This window comes from Urocitellus parryii, chromosome 3, assembly GCF_045843805.1.
Source record: "Urocitellus parryii isolate mUroPar1 chromosome 3, mUroPar1.hap1, whole genome shotgun sequence".
NCBI lineage: Eukaryota > Metazoa > Chordata > Mammalia > Rodentia > Sciuridae > Urocitellus > Urocitellus parryii.
Genome location: NC_135533.1, coordinates 178,515,645 through 178,540,449, shown reverse-complemented (window position 1 = coordinate 178,540,449; position 24,805 = coordinate 178,515,645). Strand labels below are relative to the sequence as shown.

At 36.7% G+C, this 24,805-nt stretch overlaps 1 protein-coding gene across 1 annotated transcript in view; it reads right to left on the bottom strand.

Annotated features, from left to right (window-relative positions):
• Kcnh8 (potassium voltage-gated channel subfamily H member 8) overlaps nucleotides 1-24,805 on the bottom strand; it is a 334,315-nt gene that overhangs the window by 31,945 nt on the left and 277,565 nt on the right. The window lies entirely within an intron of this gene.

Below are 24,805 nucleotides of genomic sequence, written 5' to 3'. Positions count from 1 at the left end.
CTCTAGCTTCTTCGTATGAGAGAAAACATAAAATCTTTGACTTTCTAGTGCTTAGCTTATTTTGCTTCACATGATGGTCTTAAGTCCCATCCAATTTCCTGCAAATGGCATAATTTCATTTTTCTTTGTGTGTATGCCATATTTTCTTTATCCATTCATCCATTGACAGACACCTAGCCTAGTTCCATAGCTTGGCTATTGTAGATTGTGCTGTTATAAACTTGGGTATGCATATATCACTATTGTGTGATGACTTTTATTCTTGAAGCTAAACACTGAGGAGTGGGATACCTGTGACCCCATTTTCTTGTTCCAGAGGGCTGGAAAGTTTTGAAAGTTTTGGGGAGGACAATCCTGTTAAATTTTGAATTAATTCAATTGAAATCCTTCTTACATGAAAGTTTTATGCTTTTTAGACAATAGGAAGGACTTTTTGTTATGTCTAATAAGGATTTTTTTTTTAAAGCCTAGAGTTATACAGTCTGGGGAAATAAAAAGTAGCTAAGGGAATAGAGGTCATTACAACAGTCTTGAGAAACACAGAGAAGGGTTAGGAACCCTAGAATTGAATCCTTGTCAAGATGGTGCAAGGTTATCATGAACAGAGGGTAAAGCTTTCTAACCTTGTAAATTGGGAAATAAATACATTCTCAGCCATGGTAAGTTGGTTTAGGAAGTTTCCACAATAGCTTTTCTTCTTCTCTCCCTTTCCCCATCCTGATCACCTAGATTGCTTTATTACTCTATGAGTCCAGTGGGAATTGAAAAGGACTATTAAATTAACATGCAAAATCAGAGGAAAAATATTATCTTGTATTCATACTATCTGCAACAAAAAAGCAAAACAAATTCACAAAACCTTCTTATTTTTCCAACTGTGAGGAGTTTGAAAAACTACAGAACTTGAATTACAATTGGAAATCAAACATACTAAACCCATTTATGTAATTTCAGATATAAAGTGCCATAAAATCCTCTAATGTTGTCCTTATTTTACTGAATGAAGACGTTTCTATAAGAGTTTTTAAAAATATGTTTTTAGTTGTAGATGGACACAATAACTTTATTTTGTTTTATTTGTCTTTATGTGGTGCTGAGGATTGAACCCAGTGCCTTACAAATGTGGGAGGCAAGTGCTCTACCACTGAGCCACAACCCCAGCCCTCCATAAGACTTTTTAAAAAATTTACTTCAGGTACTTTTTAAAATTAACTGTCCCTCTGTCTACCTGACTTAATAGGTCGTATTCCTCTCTGTCCACAAAGAAAATGAGAAGATTGGTTGCTATTGTTTTACTATCTCTAGAATAGAAAGGTAATGCCTTTTTTTTTTAATGGTGGAAATGCTCCAAAAACTTGCTATATGAACTTCAGAGATAGTTTTTATGAAAATGAGAAGTCTTTGACTTTTGTGAGAGAATAATAGAGATTTTTTAAAAACTGTGCATATTGAACTGTTTTCCTCTCCACAATTCATCTCTTTTGTGTGAGTTTAATGGTTCTTGTGCAGTTCTTGACCCACCTGGCAGGCACCTGAGTTTCACCAGGCCAGCTCAGAGTTTGTGCTCATGGCATGCAGGTTGGTTAGTTTATTTTCACTCTTGATATTTTGGATCAGGGAACAATCCCAGTTCCATGCCTGGTTATTTTTGGAATCTGGGAGCTTTTGAAAATGTTTGTATCAAGTGATCCATTGTTGTTCACTGAATACATACTATATGGCTACGGTTATGTGTAAAGCTGGTTTGTGTGTGTGTGTGTGTGTGTGTGTTTTGTGTGTGTATGTGTGTGTGTGTGTGTGTGTGTGTGTGTGTGTGTGCATGTGTACATACAGAACCTCCATGTTGGGTGGTGGGAATCTTTTGGGAGTACAAAATATTTAAGAGTTTCCATAGGCTTATACCTAACCTTGGCCATTTAATTCATTTTTCCTGAAATTCTTACATTCCTCAATAGTCAATTTTCCTGCAATTAGCCCAATTCTTTTAGTGGGGAAGACAGCTGTATGGTTTCCTCTATTTCCTTTATCCATGAAATGTCCCTGAATTCTGACAGATGGTACACCAATATGGGGCTCAGTCTTCCATAGAATGCTAATGCTTCACCTTTAGAAGTTACTTGAGTGGCTTTTCAGTAGTGGTGAGGCATTATCAGTAATCTTTCCTTACTTTCAAGTTCCTTTCAAGAGGCTGAGCCACAAATTTAACTATTATGAAGAAGGAAGCAAATCTTAAAGGAGGCCCCAGCATGGACCTATGAATTCTAAACTGTATGTTAATGGGCCAGTAGCCCAAGGAAGGTAAGAATCCATCTCCAGCTTACTTGGTATATAGGTCAAAATTTATAAGTTATTGCATGAATCTATAAATGTCTTTCAATTCTGGAATCTCATAAAACACTAAAGTGGTCTGGCAGGATTGTTATCTACAGCTGAATGATCAACTGGGAAACAACGTGTATTACAAGGTTCTTCTTTCTAATTGATTCATTAATTTTTCTACTTCATTAATAATGACACATGGATTAAGTCACAAAGTAGACTAAAGGAACATGCATCCTCATTCAGAAAAAGAGATCATTCCATATTTTATCTTATCCCTTGGATGTCAGCATAACCGGTACTCATAGTTGTTTGGGATAAAGATAATATGAATGAAGCATACTCACAAATAATCCTATAACTCACATGGTTAAAATGTCCTGTTACAAAACCATAAATAATTGTCATATAATAGAGGCGAGTAGCAAACAGGACTCATTTTCATCTCTGATCCAGGTGGCAGGTGGCAGATGGGAAGAGAAATGGAAACTTCTGGAGAAAGAACAGGTCTGAATAGGAGAGTATTAATTTTCAATTAAACAAGTGTGGTATTTCACCACCAGCTACTTGGAAGAAGAGACTTTTGAGGCTGATCTGAAACCTAAATGCATAACAGAGTTTCTTAGCCTGTTGTATAACTTAGAAAGAGAAATGAGATTTTTAATGAAAGAACTGATGATTTTGACATCTCCCAACTTCATCCTGAGCCTTCAGGTCAAGACAAACTATTAAAACTTAGAGAAGAATTCTCTTTCTCTAGGTAAATACTATCACTTCTGATGCAGAAAACATGAGCCAAGTAATTAAGCCCAGAATTTAGGGCTTTATTGATTACTCCAGCTTGAGAATCAGCTACTGAGCCCACACTGTATGAAGCACCATAAACTCATCATCACTGTGTATTAAGGTGAAACGTGTGCTGGGGGATGGGGACCATTTTGGAGGTAGGATGGCTTAGTAGTTAAGAGTTAGAATTTCCCCTGTCCTGTCAGTTATTAGCTGTGTAGACTTGGAGAACATGTAGGTAATGCTGAGGTACCAATGATGCTTTAAGTCTCAGTGGTTTAATGCAAAAAAAAAAAAAAAAAAAAAAAAAAAAAAAAAAAAAAAAAACAACTACTTTATTTCTCAGTCATTTGAAGTTTGATATATGCTAAAAAATTCTCCTCCAAGAGGTGATTGGGACCTAGACTGTTTCTATTTTGTGGTTCTGCCACAGGGAGACCTTAGAATTGTCTTGGTGGAGCCAGAATTAAGACAGGAAGGTAGGCAAGGGTCACATCCAGAGAATGGGGGGATTGAAATGTTAATTCCTTCAGAGTCCTTCCTCCATCCTTTTTTTTTTTTTTATTGTTGGTCGTTCAAAACATTACATCTAACTTGATATATCATATTTCACAGTTTGATTCAAAAGGGTTATGAACTCCCATTTTTACCCCGGATACAGATTGCTGAATCACGTCAGTTACATCAATTACATTTCCATTGATTTACATATTGCCATTCTAGTGTCTGATGAATTCTGCTCTCTATCCTATTCTCTACTATCCCCCCTCCCCTCCCCTCCCCTCCCCTCTTCTCTCTCAACCCCCCTCTACTGTAAAACATTTCTTCCACTTGTATTATTCTTCCCTTACCCCTCACTTCCTCTTGTATGTAATTTTGTATAACCCTGAGGATCACCTTCCCTTTCCATGCAATTTCCCTTCTCTCTCCCTTTCCCTCCCCCCTCTCATCCCTATTAATGTTAATCTTCTTCTCCTGCTCTTTGTCCCTACTCTGTCCTTAGTTACTCCCCTTATATCAAAGAAGTCATTTGGCATTTGTTTTTTAAGGATTGGCTAGCTTCACTTAGCATAATCTGCTCTAATGCCATCCATTTCCCTCCAAATTCTATGATTTTGTCAAGAACCTGCCCCTGCTCCAACCTATTGCTAAGGTAACCTATCCCAGGAATTGCCCCTCCCTACAGGGGGTTATAAAACTGTTAATTAATGTGTCCTGGGCTGCTCCATCTGACCCTGCCCCAGTGCATCTGCTTTTCACCTTTTGGCCATCCCACTGAGCATTTCCTGGGCTTAGTCACATACCCTTGCAGGAAGGGTGTGCGGGGAAGGAGAAAGATAAGGGGAAGAGAGCAAGAGAACAAAGGAAGCCTAGGACATATAAAAAGGCAAAACGCCCTGGCTTCTTGTGATAACAGGACACCAGCAATGGTCCCCTTCTCCCTCCTGGGTGAAGTCTATGTTACCCCTTTTAAAATAAACCCTGCTTTATATGCTTGCCTCAGCTGCTTCTCTAATATTATACTTCAGCATGTGAGGGAGCATCCAACTGGCAGCTCAGAACAGAGAGAATGGGCCAGGCCTACTGGGTGCAAGCCCAGCCCAGAGTGATGCATCACTTCTTATTTTGCCTTGGTAGCACCCCATCTCACAGTCATTGCCAACGGAAATTCTGTGAGCCTTCATTTCCACCTCTTAAAAATGATAAGAACCAGAGCTGCTTTCATGATTAAATGAGATGTAAACTGAACAAATCTTGGAGACCTAGTTGGCTGTATCTGGCACTGAGTCACATTCATAGAAATGCAAAACAGAAAACACAAACAACTTTTTTCTAAGTTTTCATGTGTGTTTTTCAAGATTCTCAAGGAGATCAACTTCTGATATCAGTTATCAGCATCTGATAACTCACAAGTGAGACTTACCCCTCCCCTCACTGTTTTTCTCCCATTAGGAATAACAATAGTGTGTCTCATTTTTTTCTCCTAGAAACTCTCTAGGTTCTTCTGTTTGCTGTTTCTCTCTGGTCATAATGTCAACATTCCTGCCAGAAGTGACTGATGGATGCTGATCTGCCTTTCAAGTCTCTTGTTTCTCCAGATAGAAAGCATTTGGAATCTGATGTGAGCATAAGCCTCTTATCACTTCAACTTCATTATCCATTTATGGTGGAAAAAACATTCCTCATATTGTTACATTTGTTAAGTAGTTGGCCTAGAGTCTGGTATGGAAAATCATTCATGTTAATGAATGTTAATTACATTTTATGGATATATTGATAATAAACAAAACAAGTTTTCTCTGAAAGGGATTAGTGTGGGGAATGAGACTTTAACATTTATACAGATGGGTTTGTCCCAAAACTTGAAACTAATATATATGTAGAATTCCTTAACAAATGGGCCGTATTCTTCTTCATCACCAATTTTATCCAAATTACTTTTCTGGTAAAAGGATTGTCATCTCATGCCACAAAAATATACTTATGTTTGCATAACACTTGGTGTAATACATAATATAAAGAATGGCTTGGTATTCTATTTTTCTCCTCAACGCTTCCTCATCTTAAATAAAGTAAGATATTTTCAAACCATCCATACGTACAGATAAAGTCAATAAGACATAGACAATAGGCACACATTAACTCAAGCACAATTATCTCTGAATTCAAGTGCATAAAATACAAGGTTTTAGGATTGAAAGAAAACCCCAAACCCTTCCTTACTATTTATTTAAAAGCTTGGAAAATGCAGGATGATTTTTCGGTGGGGAGGTATTTGTTACTTGTTTCATATCATTCTAGAAAGGAAGAGGAGAAAAGTATACATTATAATGTGTAGAAAACTAACTACAACTCTCTCAGAATTTTAAAAATTCCAAGCTTCAGAAGCTATTTCCCAGATCAATAATTTGGGAGTTCAGAGGGTAATCTGTGCTGAAAGTGACAATGTTTATACTCATTATATTGAGCTGAATCCCATGCCCCCAAGTGACCTGCTTCTGATTAAGGTACAATGGCCCCTGGTTGGTCTGTAAAGCCAGCTATTGTGTATTTGTAAGGAAACACAATAGCTGGTTTCATAAGATTTTCAGGATACCCACAGAGCATTTTGGTTCCAAATCAGGTCGGTTAAGAAATATGCTCAATTTGGTGTGAGAAGTTTGTGCATCCCAACTCCCGATGGCACTTTCAAAGTTAATTCGAAATGCCTAATCTGCTGCCTAGGAAGCCCATTGTTAATTATCCACTCCAACAGAAAAATTAAACAGCCCTATATGTCGAAGACAATGTTTGAACTGGCAAACTGAAATAAGCTACTTTTCTTATTTGTATGATAGTGCTGTGTACACGATCTACTCTGTACACTAGCTACTCAGCCACAGAAAATAAGAGGCCTGATAAAAGGCTACAATGGCATGGGCAGGGGTCAGTCGGGAAAGTCACGGGCATCATCTATAAGACTCAATATCTACAGTTTCCATTTGAGGAAGTCTTTGAAACTTGAGGAATATTGCTTATCACAACGTTATCACTTTTACCAAATATTCAAAAATTTCCAGGTAAGGAAGGAACTCTGCCAAGGCAAAGCTTCTTATATTAGAGTTCTGTTGTACTCAAAGTTGCTATGTGGTACGTCACAAGGAAGATGTTAACGACTATATATTGATTAAAGGTAAGTCTTTGTGGGAATTCACAATGGTACTGCAAAACAATGAAATTTAGGTAGGAGAATGTCTGTTTTGATATTTTTTGCTCCTGCAGTGGGGTTCCCTGAGAACAAAAATTATGACATAAATAATATACATCTGATACTTTTTCAGTTTTCCCCTCTGGGTCTCCTTCCCCAAACATTTCCACTCCAAGAATTTTTTTCCTATGGGAAGTGGAGAAATCATTCTCCACTTTACATAGCAGTGTATATTTTCTGTGTTTGTTATGTAAATTAATATTTTGTTTTTGAATTTTCATTGTAGGATAGACATTTTCTTAGTCTTTTAAAACAGTGAAGAATTTAGGGGAGAATGTATGGGAATGAAGGGTGAAGAAATTACCCTTTTCCTGCAACTGTACCATGTGGACAAGCTTTTAGAGTTATCACATGGCCGCCAGATTACAAAGTCCCCATTTCCAAGTTTGGGCAAAATCACAATTACACCTACCAAGGAGTATCTATTCATGAAACTGTGAAAAATAAACAGGATGCATCCATTGTGAATGGGCAAAACTTTTTACAATGGTGTCATTCTTGAATTATACAGAAGTACCTAATTCAGACCCTTATAGGTTCATACAATGGACTTATTCTTTTAGCTGTATACATGGAATGTGGATGTATACTTCTCTTCAGATGAAGCTTTTCTCTCTAAAGTTTAAGGCTATTTCCATGTTAACAAACTATGAACCAGTGACTCCGTTGGAAGGAGGATTTTTCCCTGTTTATACAAATTTGTGCAAACCAATTTCTGGTTTTAGACTTCCAATTTGTTGGTCCAAACTGTGCTTGTTCAGTTATTTCCTTGAGGATTGCAGGAAACCTGCAACATTAGACTCTTCTGGCCTTAGTTGTGTGTATATGGAGTCTAAGACTTATAGTTTATGGGTTCTCATTCATTGCTCTTTTTAACAGAATCCTGTTTGGGTTTCCTCCATAAAAGGGGCTGACATTTTGTATTATCAACATGGAAGTGTGACTAATGGCTTTAAAGAAAAAATGTCAACTGTAATATCTGGAATACAAATATGCTTCATTAGCACTCATCAGATTTGGGACTCTGTGAATACTGGCAAAATGCAGTGACATAGATCAGTCCCCATATGCTCTTCTTTTAGAGACCCTAATCTTAACAGTAGAATCCCAATAAGTGGGATTACCACATTGCCAAAAGCTTAGCATCTTGCAGATGTTCATCTCGGAATTTTCCTTAATCATTTTCCTCAATGACATGGAACCCAAATCTTTTAAATCCTAATGCATTTGACAGAAATGCATCTTCCTGGTCCCTCCACCCTTATAGAGTTGTCACCACCACATGTGGCCTTCTGATTCACAATTTCGAGGACCTTCAGCTTTCCTCCCTAACTTGGCATCTAGTTTGCTTCATACTTCTATTTGGCTGCTGTTTCTTCCACTCAAAGCTGCCACTCTTTTGGTGTCCCAGAATGCTGGATTTCTATGGTAAGTAAATAGATCTGATCAAACTGGAGGCCTCAAGATCTGCCTGCTGAGCACAGTCTGTGCTACACTGTAAGCAGACTGTCTCTGCCATATGTCATCCTCTCTGCTGTCTACACCCTTTTGGGGGAATTTCATGGGAAATACACTATTAAAGATGGTTATCCTGGGATTTTGTAACTTGTTTTTTAATTTTAATTTAATTCCCACTAACTTAGCTGCTGTCATTTACAACAGCTTTAATCATACCCACGGACTCTATGCTATAGCACTTGAGTCTGGGTTTGGGATTAGAGGGTTAACTGAAGAAGCATCCCACACAACCTAGGATGACCTGTGACACATTATTAGATGTGCATAGTCCCAAACAGTGAAATAATTACTGCAATAAAGCACTCCGGGTTATTCTAACAAGTCCAAGGAGAACAAATTCTTAAACAAAAAGTAAAAAGGAATCATACTTTTCAAAATGTCCTAATATTTGGAGAGGTGATATATATGCAAGTTGACTGAGAAATATGAACAAAATTCTAAATTAAAAACATTGTTTTGTTCCTTTATGCTCTCCACCCCTCTGCATAAATTGTGTGTGTGTGTGTGTATGTGTGTGAGTTTGTGTATATGGGTGTATACGGGAAGTACTGAGAATGTGTTATTTTTTTTTTGGCAAATATAATATGCTTATAGTCCAAAAACTTTTATTTATTTCTATTAATAAAAAACTTAAACTTTCATAATGATGAAGCTGAGGCTAAAAAGAAATTGAAATACTATTTTGTACATTTGAAGTGACGGTTGAGTGAGGATTTCACAAATTCTTAAAAATGGAGCAAGGGAAGGATGAAGAACAATATGTATATAGCAGACTTAAAAGCACATACTTGAATGGGAAGAGATTCTCCCAGAGCTGGTTCATGGTCACAGAGTTATTTAATAGATGGATGGATTTATGAGCAAATAATACAAATATTAGGGGAGAGAATAAGTCAAATGGCCAAAGTGTAGTAATTTTAGTGACTTGCTTGTTATTTTTTTTAATGAGACATGTTTCCTGAAATATTTAGTTCTATTGGGTTTTTGATGAGATATGACAAATAATAGAATTAAGGTAAAAAAAATTAGAATGAATGTCATTCTGGAAAATCGGTATAAACTCCATTTTCTTTAAGCATGCCTGAAGGGAACCAGTCCCTTGCTCTCTGGTTTGTGGCAGATTGGTTGATGGAAAAATGCATGAGGCTTGCACTCAGAAGATCACAGTTCAACTTGGTTACAGACCGCTTGATCCTTGTGCTATTTCCATGATTTCAGCTGTGCATTACTTAGACACCCAGTTCCCTTATCTGTCAAATGAAAACATAATCCAAACTCCCAGGGATGATGCAAGGATTAAAAACTAAATTAAATGAGGTAATGTAAATAAAGTACCTTGCTCATAATACATACTTAATGAATTTTGCCATCCTTTCCTCTCTATTGTCAGCAGATATGCTAATAAATGTTCAGTTGACAAGAGAAAATAAAACCTCATGAAATTCACTTTGATCTTTTGATGAGTCTTACTGGCAACACAGGCTTAGCGTGGTCCATGGGAGAGACAGTCCAAACAAGAAGGTCCTAGTTGACTGTACATAACCCACATAGGTGATACACCTAACCAATGACTGGATTTTCCATTTTGTGAGTGAATACATTTTATTTTCCCCTTTATTTTAAGTCAGTTTGAGTTGGGCTTATACCACCCATGATCAAAAGAAAAACCATTTTTTGTATAGTTTCTAAGGCCACTTCCAGTTCTAACACTCTATAATTCTGCAGAGATGGAAACTTAATTTCCAGTAAGTGTTTATAGAGTACACAGTATTTTGTATCAGAAACTCCACTAGGAACAGAATTGCAAAGATGAATAAAATATAGTTATTGCTCTCAAAGAACCTATATGTCTACAACTGAGTTCTTGTAACTAGGTTGAATTTTTATAATTCATTTAAAAAATCTTTCTTATTGAAGTATAGCATAACAGAAAAAAAAAGCACACAAATCAAAAGCATACAGCTTGATGAATTATCAGAGTGCTGTGGTTCATTTATGTATGTATTTGGCTTGTGATACTTCTTTTTCTGTGAAAATGCTTCCTATGACCACTCCATTAGCCTACTATAGAGCTGGCATACTGTGCTCATAAGATTAAGAAATTGAGCAAGAACTTGTAACTTTGTATTAATGGATTAAATCTACCCTAAGTTTCAGTTGGGTTTTGGAGTCAGGTAGCTTGGAACTGAAATTCCAGTTCCTAACTTTCCCTGTTTATTGGCTGAAGGACTCTGGACCAGTTTTTAACTTCTCCCATCCTTGACTAACCTTTGTATCTGGAACATAAATTTATGCAAATTATTTCCAAAGTTATTATAAAGTAAGCTAAAGCTTATGAACTGCGTAGCATGTGGCCTGGCTCAGAGGAGCTACTGTATCTCAGCAGGATCAATGTCATCTTTTCACAGAGCCTTTGCCATGAGGTGAAGCTCTATTACCCCAGCCTACAGAAATCCAGAGAGGGCACACACTGCATTTCTAGAGCTAGACCACTATCCAGAATGCAATGTGGAATGAAGAACCCTCTCTCTCACACTCTGAGTTACACGGGGCAGGTCTGAGGATTCCTGGCAGATGAAGCAGTAGGTAGTTTTTCATGCTCAGGGAGTACAGATAAGTGGAGCCAGGCCTGTTTGTGGGCATGTGTCTGCATATGCAAATTTGACACTTCTTATTTCAGGCTGAACATCTGCTGTTCCCTGCTGGATGGAAACAACCAGGGAAGGAAAGAAAGACTTTTTTTTTCTTTAATCTTGTTTATGGGATGGCAGGTGGCCCTTTTTAACTCTGTCTTTCCCAGCCTGACTCACCTCCTCATTCCCTCAAGGAGTTTAAAAATCTAAGGTCTCACTGTTTAAATTGCAAACATAAATTGGAATACTCAGATGCCACCCAAATGTGGCTGATCTCTTTGCAGGTATAGTGTCATTCTCTTCGACTGATAAGAGGCTGCACTGGAGATAATCCTGGGGTGATGAAATATGAGTCATTACAGGATGTTTTAAAGCTTTTTCTGTGTTCTCTATTTTATATGCTTTTATTTTCAATACATGTTTACATGGGATTGGGGTTTTATGAAAATGTTGCTGAGAAAAGATTGTATGAGAACCTACTGTGATGGGATTACACCGAGGAGATCCACAATTCATGCAATCATTAGCTTTGCTTCCGTTGTCCGGCAACCACCTCTGCCCACTCATCCCTTTTCTGGATCCTGACTCTCAACTCTTCAGCCCACAGGTTGCTATGGAAACCACCAAGCTAGGACAGTGTGATCTCCCTCCATCCTAGATGCCCTCTACACATGCACACACACACAATAATTGATGAAATCTGGGTGAAAACTTAGGTTCAACTTCTTAAAAGTTTTTCTACAGTAATTTAAAATCAATGAAGAGTCCAGTTTAATCTGCTGTCCATCTAAATTGAAGAGTTGCTGCCTGTGGACATTTTGTGCCATTTGGATAAAGAAAGAAAGATGATGAGTCTACTAGTGGAGAGAAGATTGGAGAAGATATGCAGAGAAAAAGAAAGTTTGAGAACCTGATTTAGTTCCTGAGGTCCATGGTGGTTGTATGTGGGTGTGTGTTATTTGATCCCATTAGATACTTGGAATTCTTAAAATCCACTTTCCCACCCACATCTCAATGCTGTATTGAGTTGGATTTCTATTGCCTACCATCAATATCCTCATTCTGAATAGCCCCCAAAACTTACCAGGATAGTCTTTTGGCTAATGCCCCCCACCACTAGCTCTACCCTAAAATAGAATTTAAAAAAGAATCAGTCTGTAGTGAGAAGGGGTAAGAGTAACGTTCCTTTGTTCTACAACTTTTAACAATATAAAGCCTTTATCTCTCTGAAGTTGAGGCCTAGGCAGGAGAAACAGGACTTCAGAATAAGAAGGAAACATGAATTTCAATGCCAGTGGAGCCGGTTGAGTCAGTCTTCACTGAGATCTTTGTAAAGAAGGAAAAGAAGATGAGAACTATAGTGATGGAAGGAATGAAGCAATAACTTCAGGTCATCCCTAGGAAGAGAAGGTACACTGAGGATCATTGTGCTGCACTCAGAGGTAGGAGGATGTCAATGAGTGCAGGGTGTCTAATGGTGTCTGCCTTTACTGACCATTAAGAACATAAACACAGCAGTAGGAGATGCTAAGTGAAATATGATCTCTTCCTTCAAGGTACTATGTTTGCCACAATCACTTTGGAATTAACTAGTAGAAGAAAAGTTTCAGAACATAAAAATACAGAGATCCAAGAAAAATTTTCAGGCCATCGCCCACTGAGCTTTCCTATCCAACACTGTCTTTAGCACCATAAAAGTATGAAGTAGGCGAAATTGTTTACTACAAAATATTTTAGAGAAATATATATATACTTGCTTCCTAAAGGAGAGTATTTTAGAAGGGACCACTGACAGACAAAACACTTGTTGGGCCCAAGATGACAAGGAAATCTGACACAATGAAATGACACGTGAGCCCTTTGACATGCAATTTTTCCCAGAACAATTACTCAGAAAGGTGCAGTATTAATTATGTTCTCTTATTACACAAGACTGTGCTAGCAGAAGCACACCTACACAAAGGCTACTCTTGTAGAGCTAAGAATCCAGGCTGTCAGATATGATTTTTAAAATTATTACTATTTGGCAAATCATCTTTGAGAAAATTGCTTCCAAGCAGACCAATTTTATGTCAGATTGAAATAGGGACTAAATTTAAACCAAGTCTTTTCTTTGCGAAAGCTCCCCTTCAGTATCTTCTTGAATTAAACTGTAATATGGTCAGAAAGGCTGCAAGAGATATTGGCAAATCAAAGATTTTACTTGGAAGATCTCGTCAGTCTTGTCTGTAGCTGAGGGAGTGAGCGCAGAGCTTAATCTCATAGATGCAGTCCAGCTTACTTACAGAAATTGCCCAGGGCCGAGCAGAGCAGTCCAAGTAGGCTCAGTAGTTCATGGGATCTAGATGCTTTTTCCAATGAAATTTGCATTTGAGATAGGAATTCCTTTTATTAAACTTAAACATTAAACTTAAGATTTACCTTTTTGTATTAAAGACATGGGGTCCAGATGTAGGCAGAAACATACATTCAGATACCACTCAGGCTAATGCTGATTAAGGAACATGAGAAATACTTCATTAGATTCCATTATGTACATTACTGACATGTAATGTCAGTTTACCATTAAGGGCAACAGATCTACACCCCATACTCTGATGGGGTATCTTATAACCATACATATACTGATTTACTAGACCCTGGAATTTTCCACATTTAAATTCACCTCCACTCCCCCTTTCCACCCAAATTTGTAGCCTTGTGTTCTAGGTAATAAAAGTGAGATGATTAAGTTGAAAATGATTCAATGGTTAATAGTACTGCTTCTTTACTTCCTGGGGGTATTTTTGTTGTAAAAGTTCATCTATTTCTACAGAAAATGGGTATGTCAGGTTTGAAGGCACATCTTCATCTTAACCATGTAACCACTGACTATACCAAACCACCTGGGGGAATTCTATTACCCATATTGCAAGCTATTTTTTTTTCTACTATTCAGCTTAAATTGCTCATATGGCTTTTGAAATCCTCTTGTCCTAAACCTAACGGAAGAGAAAAATAGCTTTTATTCAATTTAGCTGTTTTTTCAATTTTTGTTCTTTCAAATGCTACTTATTGATTGACACTCTCTTTGACTTTGTTACATCTGAGGGATATAATTCTAAATTCTCTTAGCTTTTCACTTTAGATTCTATTTACTGGTCATATAGGCTGCGGTCTTCAGGACTTTCCTCATTTCTTAAAATTTCACATAGTTTCCAAGTTCCAAAGTAAACTTTTTGACTTTCATTCAATTAAATATATGTTAATTATTGATTCTACACTAGACTCTGAACTAGGTCCTGGGATAATAGGGTAGAATAAAACAAAGCTTTCATAAAATAGAATGTTCTGTTAGGAGAAGCTGACTGGGAGCAAGAAAATATGCAAATTAAAATAATTTCAGATCCTGCTAAATGCCATGAAGAAGGCAAACAAGGTGATGTGATGGAGGATAACTGAAAGGGTCCAACTCCAGAGCAAGTGGTCAGGTAAGGCCTGAGAAGCAGCATGACTGGAGGAAATGCAAATACAGAAGTCCTGAGGCCTCAGAGCCTGGCAGCAACCTGCCACACAGGAGCAGGGAAAGCAGCCAGTTTATTGGAGAGTAAACAGATACAAAAGGGCATGAGATGGTTTTGTTTTGTTTTGTTTTCTCATCAGATGGTTTTGAAAAGCAGGCAAGGTAAGAAGGCATGGAACTTTAAAAGTTATGGTAAAACCTCTAATCCCAGCGGTTCAGGAGGCTGAAACAAGAGGATCACAAGTTCAAAGCCAGCCTCAGCAAAATGCGAGGGCACTAAGCAACGCAGTGACACCCAATCTCCAAATAAAATGCAAAAATTAGGGCTGGGTATGTGGCTCAGTGGTCCAGTTTCCCTGAATTCAATCCCTGGTATCCCCTGCCCCCCAGCAAAAAAAAACTGTTATGGTAAGAAGTCTGGATTTATTATCAGCTCATGGAAAGTCATTAAAAAACACATCTATCTATCTATCTATCTATCTACCTACCTACCTACCAACCTACTGATATAGATATACCCAGGGTGTTTAACCACTAAGTAACATCCCCAGCCCTTTTTTTTTTTTATATTTTATTTTGAGACAGGGTCTCCCTAAGTGGCATAGGGTTTTACTAAATTTCTGAAGCTGGCTTTGATCTTGCAATCAGCCTCCAGAGCCACTGGGATTATAGGTATGGGCCACCATGCCTGGCTCATTGAAATATTTTAAGCAACAGAGTGACATGATCCAATTTATATTTTTCAAAGATCACTCCAATAGTCGTGAGGAGAGAGGATGTTAAAATGTTAAAAAGAGAGGAAGAGGGAATCATTACATTTATTCTCCTTTATTGTGGTCATCTAGATATGTTTCAGCACCTACGATCACACACACACACACACACACACACACACACACACACACACACTATACATGTCCATACCCCTTGCCATGGGCTACAGAGGGCAAGCTGATACTTCCATTAGATGCTGAATTACTCCTGACAGAGGGTAAGCACATACAGTACAGTTGGTATCCAAGTCTCAGGACTCTTGTAAAGATTTCACAAGATAATGTCTAAACAGCATCTATTATAGAGTGAGTAATCAGAAATGGTCAGTGTTAATGATGCTGCTTATCCTCTATATCCTTTGCAGGTCTCTGGATTCGTATTTATCTGTGTGTGCCTGTGTGTATATGTGAGCACACACACATATCTACTTGTACATGAATCTGTAAAAAGAAAGAGGAGAGTAATTATAGTTCTATTAGAATTGTTTTAATGTGTATGTTCTTCATCTAAGTTTCTTGTCATCTGTATATGATTTTGAAGTGGTCAGTGAGCCCCCTGAAGGTGTGCTGTGATCTATGGCATATGGTATGTCATCAGGAGAGAAGCCCACAGATTTTACCAGCTGCACAAAGGGGCTCATGATATATATGGTGCTCCGGCAAAGTAACACCAGACAAGCCAGTCACTAAAGAAGGCAGATGGAGAGAGAAAGGGAGCGCCTAGGCACATTATGTGAAATTGAGGAACACCAAAGAAAAGATTTTATGAGCAGCCAAAAAAGATGACTGGTCACTCATAAAGGAACAACAATTAGACTAATAAAAAGATTTCTCAACATCATCAATGGATTCAGAATAATAGCTTCAAAGAACTGTCAAACAAGTATCAAGTGCCCTTTTAGGTGGAGCTCATTATGTTCCCAGAAAGTAAGACCTGTTCTAAATCTAAACTAATAAATGAAGTGTGCTTGTGCAAAACTGGACACAAACCACAGGAGACAAAACAGAGATCCAAGAAACATGTACACGTGTGAGCTTTCAGTATATAACAGAGGTGGCACTGGAGAGTAGTGGGGAAAATGGTGCATCATTTAGTAAATGGTGCTGGGAAAATTAGTTAACTACATGAGGAAGAAACAAAGATTCTTTACCTCATACCATTAACCAAAAATAATTGCAGATGGATAAAGATTCAAAGGTGAAAGGCAAAACTCTAACACATTTTGAAGGAAATAAGTACAAACATTTTGAAGGCTTTAAGCTATGGAATTTCTTGCTCTCCCTTCCTCCCTCCTTCCCTCCCTCCCTTTCTCCCTCCCTCGCTCCCTCCCTTCCTCCATTTCTTCCTTCCTCTTTTTGGTACCAGGAATTGAACCCAGGTGCTTAACCAATGAGCCATATCCCCAGCCCTTTTAAATATTTTATTTAGAAACAGATCTCACTGAATTGCTTAGGGCCTTGCTAAATGGGTGGGGTTGGCTTTGAACTCGCAATCCTCCTGACTCAGCCTCCTGAGCCTCTGAGATTACATACCTGGCTGGAATCACTTCTTAAATAAGACATAAAGAAAGCTTTAAAGGAAAATATTTACAAAATCAACTCATTAAAATTAAATCATCTGTTTATCACGACCCAGTAAACAAGAAGAACAGGCAAAGTGCAGCTCAGAGGAGATATGTTCAATGTGTAAAACTGATAAATGATTATCAAGAATATAGACAAATCATTTATACCAGTAAATGAAATCTAAGCCGATTAAATGTGGGCAAAGACAAAAACATAAACAATTTAAATTTTGACCAGGTAAATGAGTAACTAAGTTGTTGTATATTTACACAAACAACAGAATATTAGGTAGCAATATACCACATCATGAATTAACCTTAGAAGCATATGGTGATTTCCATAGAGGGAGTATCATCAAACTACATGTGATATATGAAATCATAGGAAACACATAAACCCAAACAGCATGTTTGAGATACATACACATGCTATATAACTAATTATTTTGAAGATTAAAGGAGTAACACACGACTCCTGAATTCACATTTTTTGTTGACATCTCTCTCTTGGGGCTTCTGATGTGCATGGTCAGATGCAGAGAGCAGAACTTCCTCTCAAACATCTCATGGACTTAAAACTTAATAAGTTCAAAAAGGAATTCACCCTCTCCCCCTACAAACTTGCTTCATTCCTCCCCTTTTCTCTTTATGATCACTATTACGTCACACACTCAATCTCATTTCACTTTGTGTAGGCGTGTACTCTCCCTCATTTTCAGATTAAATCCATTATCAAGTCCGTTAATTTTACTTTCTTAATATATCTTACAATTCCTTATGTTTTTTTTTTATCACTATTGCTGTAACCTTAGTGGAAAAAACTCATTACTTCTTACCTTTACTTGGTCTGTTTACTGTCTGTTTACTGTTTATTCTTCCTAAACATAGATTGAGTGAAAAAAAGTACATATATGTGTATTTATATAGATTTTGTGTGTGTATTGTTTTGTTTTCTGAAAGTGATAGGAAGTTACTAAAGGGTTTTGAGAAAGGAGAAAGAATCCTTTCGTAACTTCCCATCGCTTTCAGAATAAATCCCATTAAGTTCGAACTGCATATGTGACACACAGCTCTTTCAAGACTTACCTCTAGTTTGTCACTTCAGCCTCATGCTTCAAAACACCCTGTCACTGACTGCTTCAAGCATGCTTGTTCTGTCGCTCCCGGTTGCCCACGATTTCTCCCTAACAGGATCTTATATCTCTTTTCTACTATTACTTCTCTGTCAGCCCATTCCTGATCTTACCGGTTCCTAGTCTTAGCAGGAGAGTCCTCCAGGAACAATTTGTGTTATCAGCATCAAGAGACCCAGTGCCTGCTCTGAAACATCTCTTTACTTAGCCATCTTCTGCACTTGCCTGTGCCTGAGAGCAGAGTCAGCATTTCATTTATCTTCCCATTTTACAAGCCCCAGATCAGTGGCTGGTATGTCAATTTTGAATAAAGTAAATTAACAACTATAATTTATTTTCTTTAGCCTTACTGGAATATTAAAAAAAGCAAGAGCAAAAAGACAAGAAAATCAGGGTAAAGCCTTCAGACTTCTCTGAACTATCTATTTACATTTCCTTTTCATCACTCCAGCATTCTGGCTACTATTTTTTGCCAGTTCCAATCACTTAGCCAATATGATCAATCTTGATATAATGATTCTTTTTCATTCTTATCACAAGGAAATGAGGTGGATGATGGTGCCATTTACTAACTTAGATAAAAGACTGGGGAAGAAGGAGATTCATAAGAAAGAAAGGATCAAAATTTATTGGCCATCTGGAAATATTTTGGTGTGAACTGCTTGTGCAAGTGTTTTGTCCAATTAAAAAATTGGGCTATCTTATCTTTTTCTTACTTATTTTTAGGAGTCGTGAATACATTCTGGATACCCTGTCTTTTTTAGACATATGTAAATTCAAATATTTTTCCAACTCTATTGCTTGACTTTTGATTCTGTGAATGGTATCTTTTGATGGCTAGAAATTCTTAATTTAACACATTTATCAATCATTTATTGTTATTGCTGTCATATGTTCTTCAAGAACCGTTAGCTTACTACAAGGTCATATGATATTCTTCAATGTTTTCTTTGAGAAATGTTGTTTCTTCTCTTATATTTAGGTCTATGATTCATCTAAAATTGAGTTGCAGTGTGGTTGAGGTAAAAGTCAAGATTTATTTTCTTCCACATGGATTTTAAATTGATCCAACACCACTTATGGATAGTCTAGATTATACTTTTCCTTGTAGTTATAACTTGTGATAAATAAAGGGCCATAAAGAGTAAACCTGTTTGTAGAGCCTGTTCCACTGATTTCATACCCTTGTATGAATACCCCATTGGCTTAGTTACTGTAAGTTTAAGATATCTAGATACCTGGTAGCATAATCCTCCAACTTTGTTCTTCTTCAAGATTGTTTAAATTATTCTCTTCCCTTGACAGTTCAATTTATAGTTAACTTCAAAATGCACCCTGACTTATTTGAGTTCATTTTAATTTATATAAATGTTATTGCTTCCTATCTCATTCTGTTTCTTGTCTTGTCAATAAATACTACAGTTTGCATACTGACTTATAATGCTATGTGTCTATCCACCCCACTTGTACTCACCACTGCATAGAAATCTATGTTGTGGAGGCACTACATTTTATGAACCTACTTTTTGAGTGATAGACTCCCAGGATGCTTCCAATTCCTGTCCTCAACAAATACAGGTATACTGAATGGACCTCTACAACTCCATTTATGAGCTTATATGAAAAAATTTTGGATGCATATTTACAATAGAACTAACAAGCTATAGGCTTATCTATATACTTAAAGGAACTAAGGAGTGCTGAATTTCTCTGCAAAATGGGTGCACTGCACTATACATGTATATACCAATATTAGTTTAAGGGATCCTATCCAGTTTTATTAACTTCCTTCCTAATATTTGTTACTAAACATTTAAAAATTATTTTGTGGTTGTTATAATTTTAATTTTCATATTTCTACTGCTTTGCGCATGTTTTCATGGACTTTCGACCTTTTGGGCTTCCTCACCTATAATTGCTTGCTCATATCTTTTGCATTTTTTTTTTTAACAGTGATGCTACTTTTTATTTGTTGATCGATCCCTGTAGATTTAGATATTATAGGCATATTCTTCCCTTCTTTCATTAACTTTATGCATAACTTTGTCAATTATGTTTATTTATATTTGTGTTAACTTGATGCATATGACTACTCTGAAACTTTTATCATTATATATTATTATTATAATATATTATCATTATATATGTATTTATTGCATTTGAGTGTCAGGACTATGAAGTATTCAGTTTTGTAACCACACTCCATAAACATGGTTCTTGAGATAGGGTGAGAGGGGAGGATTCAAATACTACAATAAATGTTAAGGTTTCAAGCAGCTGTGAGACAGTACAGTGGGCCATCCACCAAATATATCAAAAGAGAGAACCTGCTGCAAGTGAGTTACCCTCCCTTGTCTCTGCTTCAGGGACTCTGAACGTTGTTGTAACCTCTCGTATTTATAGGACACAGGAGTAAAGAGACCTTCACTGGAGGCCCTGAATCTCACGACAATGGGTAAAATATCCCTTCCCTTTTTAAAGAGGAGGGGAACAAAATAAGGAGATTTTATTTTTTTTTATGTTTATAAGATTAAATGTCAATAGTACAAATTTGTACAAAAGTGATCAACACATTAAAAATTCTAATAAGTTTTGTTATTTAGAAACCTTTCAGTAAGGTAAAACTAGAGAATTTTTCATCTTTTTTTTCCCCAATAATATTGACATTTATTGTTCCACAACCCCAACACTATCAATAACAAATCAGCACCTACAATAGCACCTAAGATATTTATATATAATCATATCAATCTCTAATATTCAATGCAAAAACATTACCCATTTTTTTTAAAAAGCAGATATTTTGAACACTTTCCAATCACATAAATTTGTTCATCAAAAAAAATTAAAGTTACTTATGTTAAAAAACTAGATTTCACAACAGATGAGTTTATGCCAAAATCAATTTTACAGAGTTCACCATAAGAAGCAGTGAAGCAAATTTCTCATAATCTGCGTAAACAGAAATAGCTAAATTAATTGATGTCATTATTGGGGCCATCCAGGAGTTATAAATAAGGGCGAATATAGAAAACACACTGATTGCATAAAATGGATAATTAACATGAGGTCAAAACAGTCCTAACTATCCTTTTCAACATACTTACAAAATATTTTATACATTTTCATTTGTTTTCCTATGAGAATGGAATACACTGTCAATCTAAAATTATACAATTTATCACAGTTCTAGGAGTCATAATCTTATTGCTACATACACATCCCTTCTAAATTTTGGCTACTTCTTTAACTGCTTTTTGGCCTTTATTTTATTCCAGAATGGGTTGACTATTAATCTTCTCTTTATCTAGATATTCTGGGAAGTATCTATGTCATCTGATAGTCTATAAGCTATTTGGGATAATAGGTGATATCTAGAGGGAAAAATTTGGCATAGAATATCCAAAGGGAGAGTTATTTTAATACATGTCAGAAGTAATAAGGATAAGAGGGGAGAATAGATTATACAAGAGGAGAGAATTGAAAGCAATAGTAAATGGCTGAAGACATGATTGGTTACATGATCTTTAAGAATAAGGATATATAGATAAGTTACATTTATGTCGCTTGCATTTCCAATATGCAAATGCTCCTTCTTCTAACACCCATGATCAACTTTCCATCAATGCTTCAGTCTACCAGAAAATCCAGCATGACTGTATATTTTTGTTTGTGTACATGGAAGGGAGGGGGCTCCGTTTCACATTTGGTCTGCTATTGGAGCAGAGTTGTAGAGCCAAGAGCAGGAATCCATAACCACAGGTATACATCAGAACATAACTTCCCCTCAAACGATGAGTATGCTTAAGGAGAGCACAAGACCTTTCCTCAGATGTATTGAGTTATGAGGGAGAGTAGTTCAAACTTACCATGCCATCAGAAGGTAGTGTATCTCCAAGGATTTTGGAGAATAAAATACATAAATTTTGAGAAATAACAGATCAGAATTATAAAAGAATACTTTCCAAAAGTAAGCTTCAGTTCCCACGTGCCCTTAAAAATGCAGTTTGTAAGGAGCCCCCTCTGTAAAAAGACACAATACTTTTGGTTCCAGTCATAATGAGTAGATTTTATTGAACTAACCCTTCAGTTAAAAGTAATTATAAAGCTGGACAAAATATGTGAAATAATTCCTTGCAGGCATTGAGAGCAATCAACTGAGGTAAGACTTGAATGGCTGTGATGCCTGAGGAAACAGAAATACTAGTGTGTTTCATAATTAGCTAGGCATTTTTCTGAGGGCATTTGCTATTTCATTGGTTGGGGGGAGTAGAGGAAACCAGGAAGGGACAGTCTTCCTGGCTAAGGAGTGAGAGGATGAAGTTCGGGTGCAATAAACCATATCGGATTTGAGGAGTACAATCACAGAGAAGAGGTAACTGCATCTGTGTTCCCCTTGAGGCATTAGCCAACTTCTGACCTGAGCACTCAGGGGGTGATACTCCTTGAGGCATAGGTGAAATAGCAGTTGGGAGGCTGAATTGCAGAAGAGCCAAGTGGTGCTAAGTAGACTGGAGTCTAAGCCCTGCCAAACAGGAGGGGCTTTGGTAAGCATACTAGAGTTTTAGGAGAAACCCCAGAAAAACTGCTCTAGGAGTACAGGCCACACTTCAGGACTAAGGAAAACAAAAGAGACCAACCTAACAAAGCCTAAGATGAACAATGGAAAAAAGATAAAAGTGATCTGCCTGCCCAGAGAAAATCCTATTCTATTTAGAGGAAAATTACATGAATCATTTTCCATAAGCAACATCTGTATGGTACTTGCTTTAAAAAAAAAAAGGGTCAAATGACAGGGAGAACAAAGGTAAAGGGGAGGAGGAGGATGGGGAAGGAGAAAAAGAATGGTGAGAGAGTGAAAGAGAACAGAATGGAAGGACATAGGTGGTTCATATATTAGAGTTAAACTCACAAGCATTTAAAACTACTATGGTGAATATTCTAGCAAATAGAAAACAGGACAAAATACTTATCAATGATAAAGCTCCCTTATCCACATGTGAAGAATGAAATTAGATCCTTCTGTCATCATATAAAAAAAAATCAACGTAAAATAGGTAAAAGACTGAAATGTAGGACGTGAAAGTGTAAAACTCTAAAAGAAAAACAAGAGAATAACTCCATGACTTTGATCTGGGCAATGATTTTTTTTTTTAGGTGACTCCAAAAGTATCAGAAACAAAATCAAGAAAAGAAAAATTAGATTCTATCAAATTAAAAAGTTCTTCAGACCAAAACTATCACCAGAGTGAAGAGACTATAGATAGAATAAACCATACATCTGGTAAGGGTTAATATTAAAAGCACATAAGGGACTCAAAACACTCAACAGGAAGAAAACATATAGCCTGATTTAAAAATGGGCAAAAGACCTGAGCAGATATATCCTGAGACATACTAAAGGAATTCAACATTTCTAATCATTAGGGAAATGCAAAATAAAACCACAATGAGATATCATCTCTCACCTATTTAGAATGGTCATTTTCAAAAAGAGAAAAGATAAGTATTAGCAAGGGTGTGAAGACTAGGGAACCTACGCACGTTATTGGTGGGAATGTACTTTAGTAGAGCCACCATGGAAAAGAGATGGTGGTTCCTCAAAACATTAAACACGGATCTATTATATGATACATCAATTCCACTACTGGTTATGTATCCAAAGGAAATGAAATCATTATCTATAAGAGATATATGCACTTTCATGATCATAGTAGCATTATTCACAATAACCCAGATATAGAATCAACCTAAATGTCCATCATGGATGAATGGAAAAAGAAAACAAACATGTATTCACACTGGAATATCATTTGCCCTTTAAAAAGAAGGAAATTCTATTATTTGTGACAACACAGATGAACTGGGAGGACAACTTAGTTAATAATGATGTATTGTACACTTGGAAATTGCTAAGACAGTATATTTTAAATGTTCTCACCATAAAACATTAAATATTTCAGGAAATGCCTATGTAAATTAGCTTGACTTATCCTTTCCATAGTGTATACATATTTTAAAACCTCATGTTGTATACCATAAACAATAATAATAAAAGATGAGGATTATTAAAATATAACAGTCAAATGGAAAGAAAATAGAGGTTGGGACCCAATATTTTCCAATTTTCAATGCAGGAAATATTGGCTTTTTTCATTTCTTTCTCCTTAACTGATTGCTTATACCCCCTAACTTACCTTCGATCTTCAAAAATTGTTGTCATTTTATGCTTTCATGAAGAGCACAAAAGACACATGTAGTTTTGAAATTCCCTCTATTGAATGAAATACATGAAAGTAGCTTCAAGAAGAGATACCATATTTAACAGAAAGAGTATAGGTTATGAATCTGATACCCATGCTCAAACTCTCCCACCCACCCAGTTTGTGTGATTATAGGACACTCTGAATCTCAGTTTTTCGTCTACCATAGAAATAGATTGAGACTTACCTTAAAGATTTGTTTTAAGCAACTAACAAGATTCTTTCTATAGGTAGAGAGCTTAAAGTATCCTGGATGGCCAATGATACCTCCTCTGCTGTTTGCTATCACCAGCAGTAAGAAGCACATGCAAAACTGGTAATTATGGACTTCAGAATGAAATATCATCTTTCATCTATCTAATGTTATATCACCAACGCAGATGAAAAAATACACAACCTGGGATTTTCTTTATACCTTTCATAATGCAGAATGGTAATGATTAGCAAAAATGTCCATGCAATATAGGTTAGTGACAACCACAGCTTCCTAACCCCTTAACTTGGTTATTGCAAATATCTGGGACAAGGCTCTGGTTGTCACACGATGCTCTGCATGCTCTGGCTT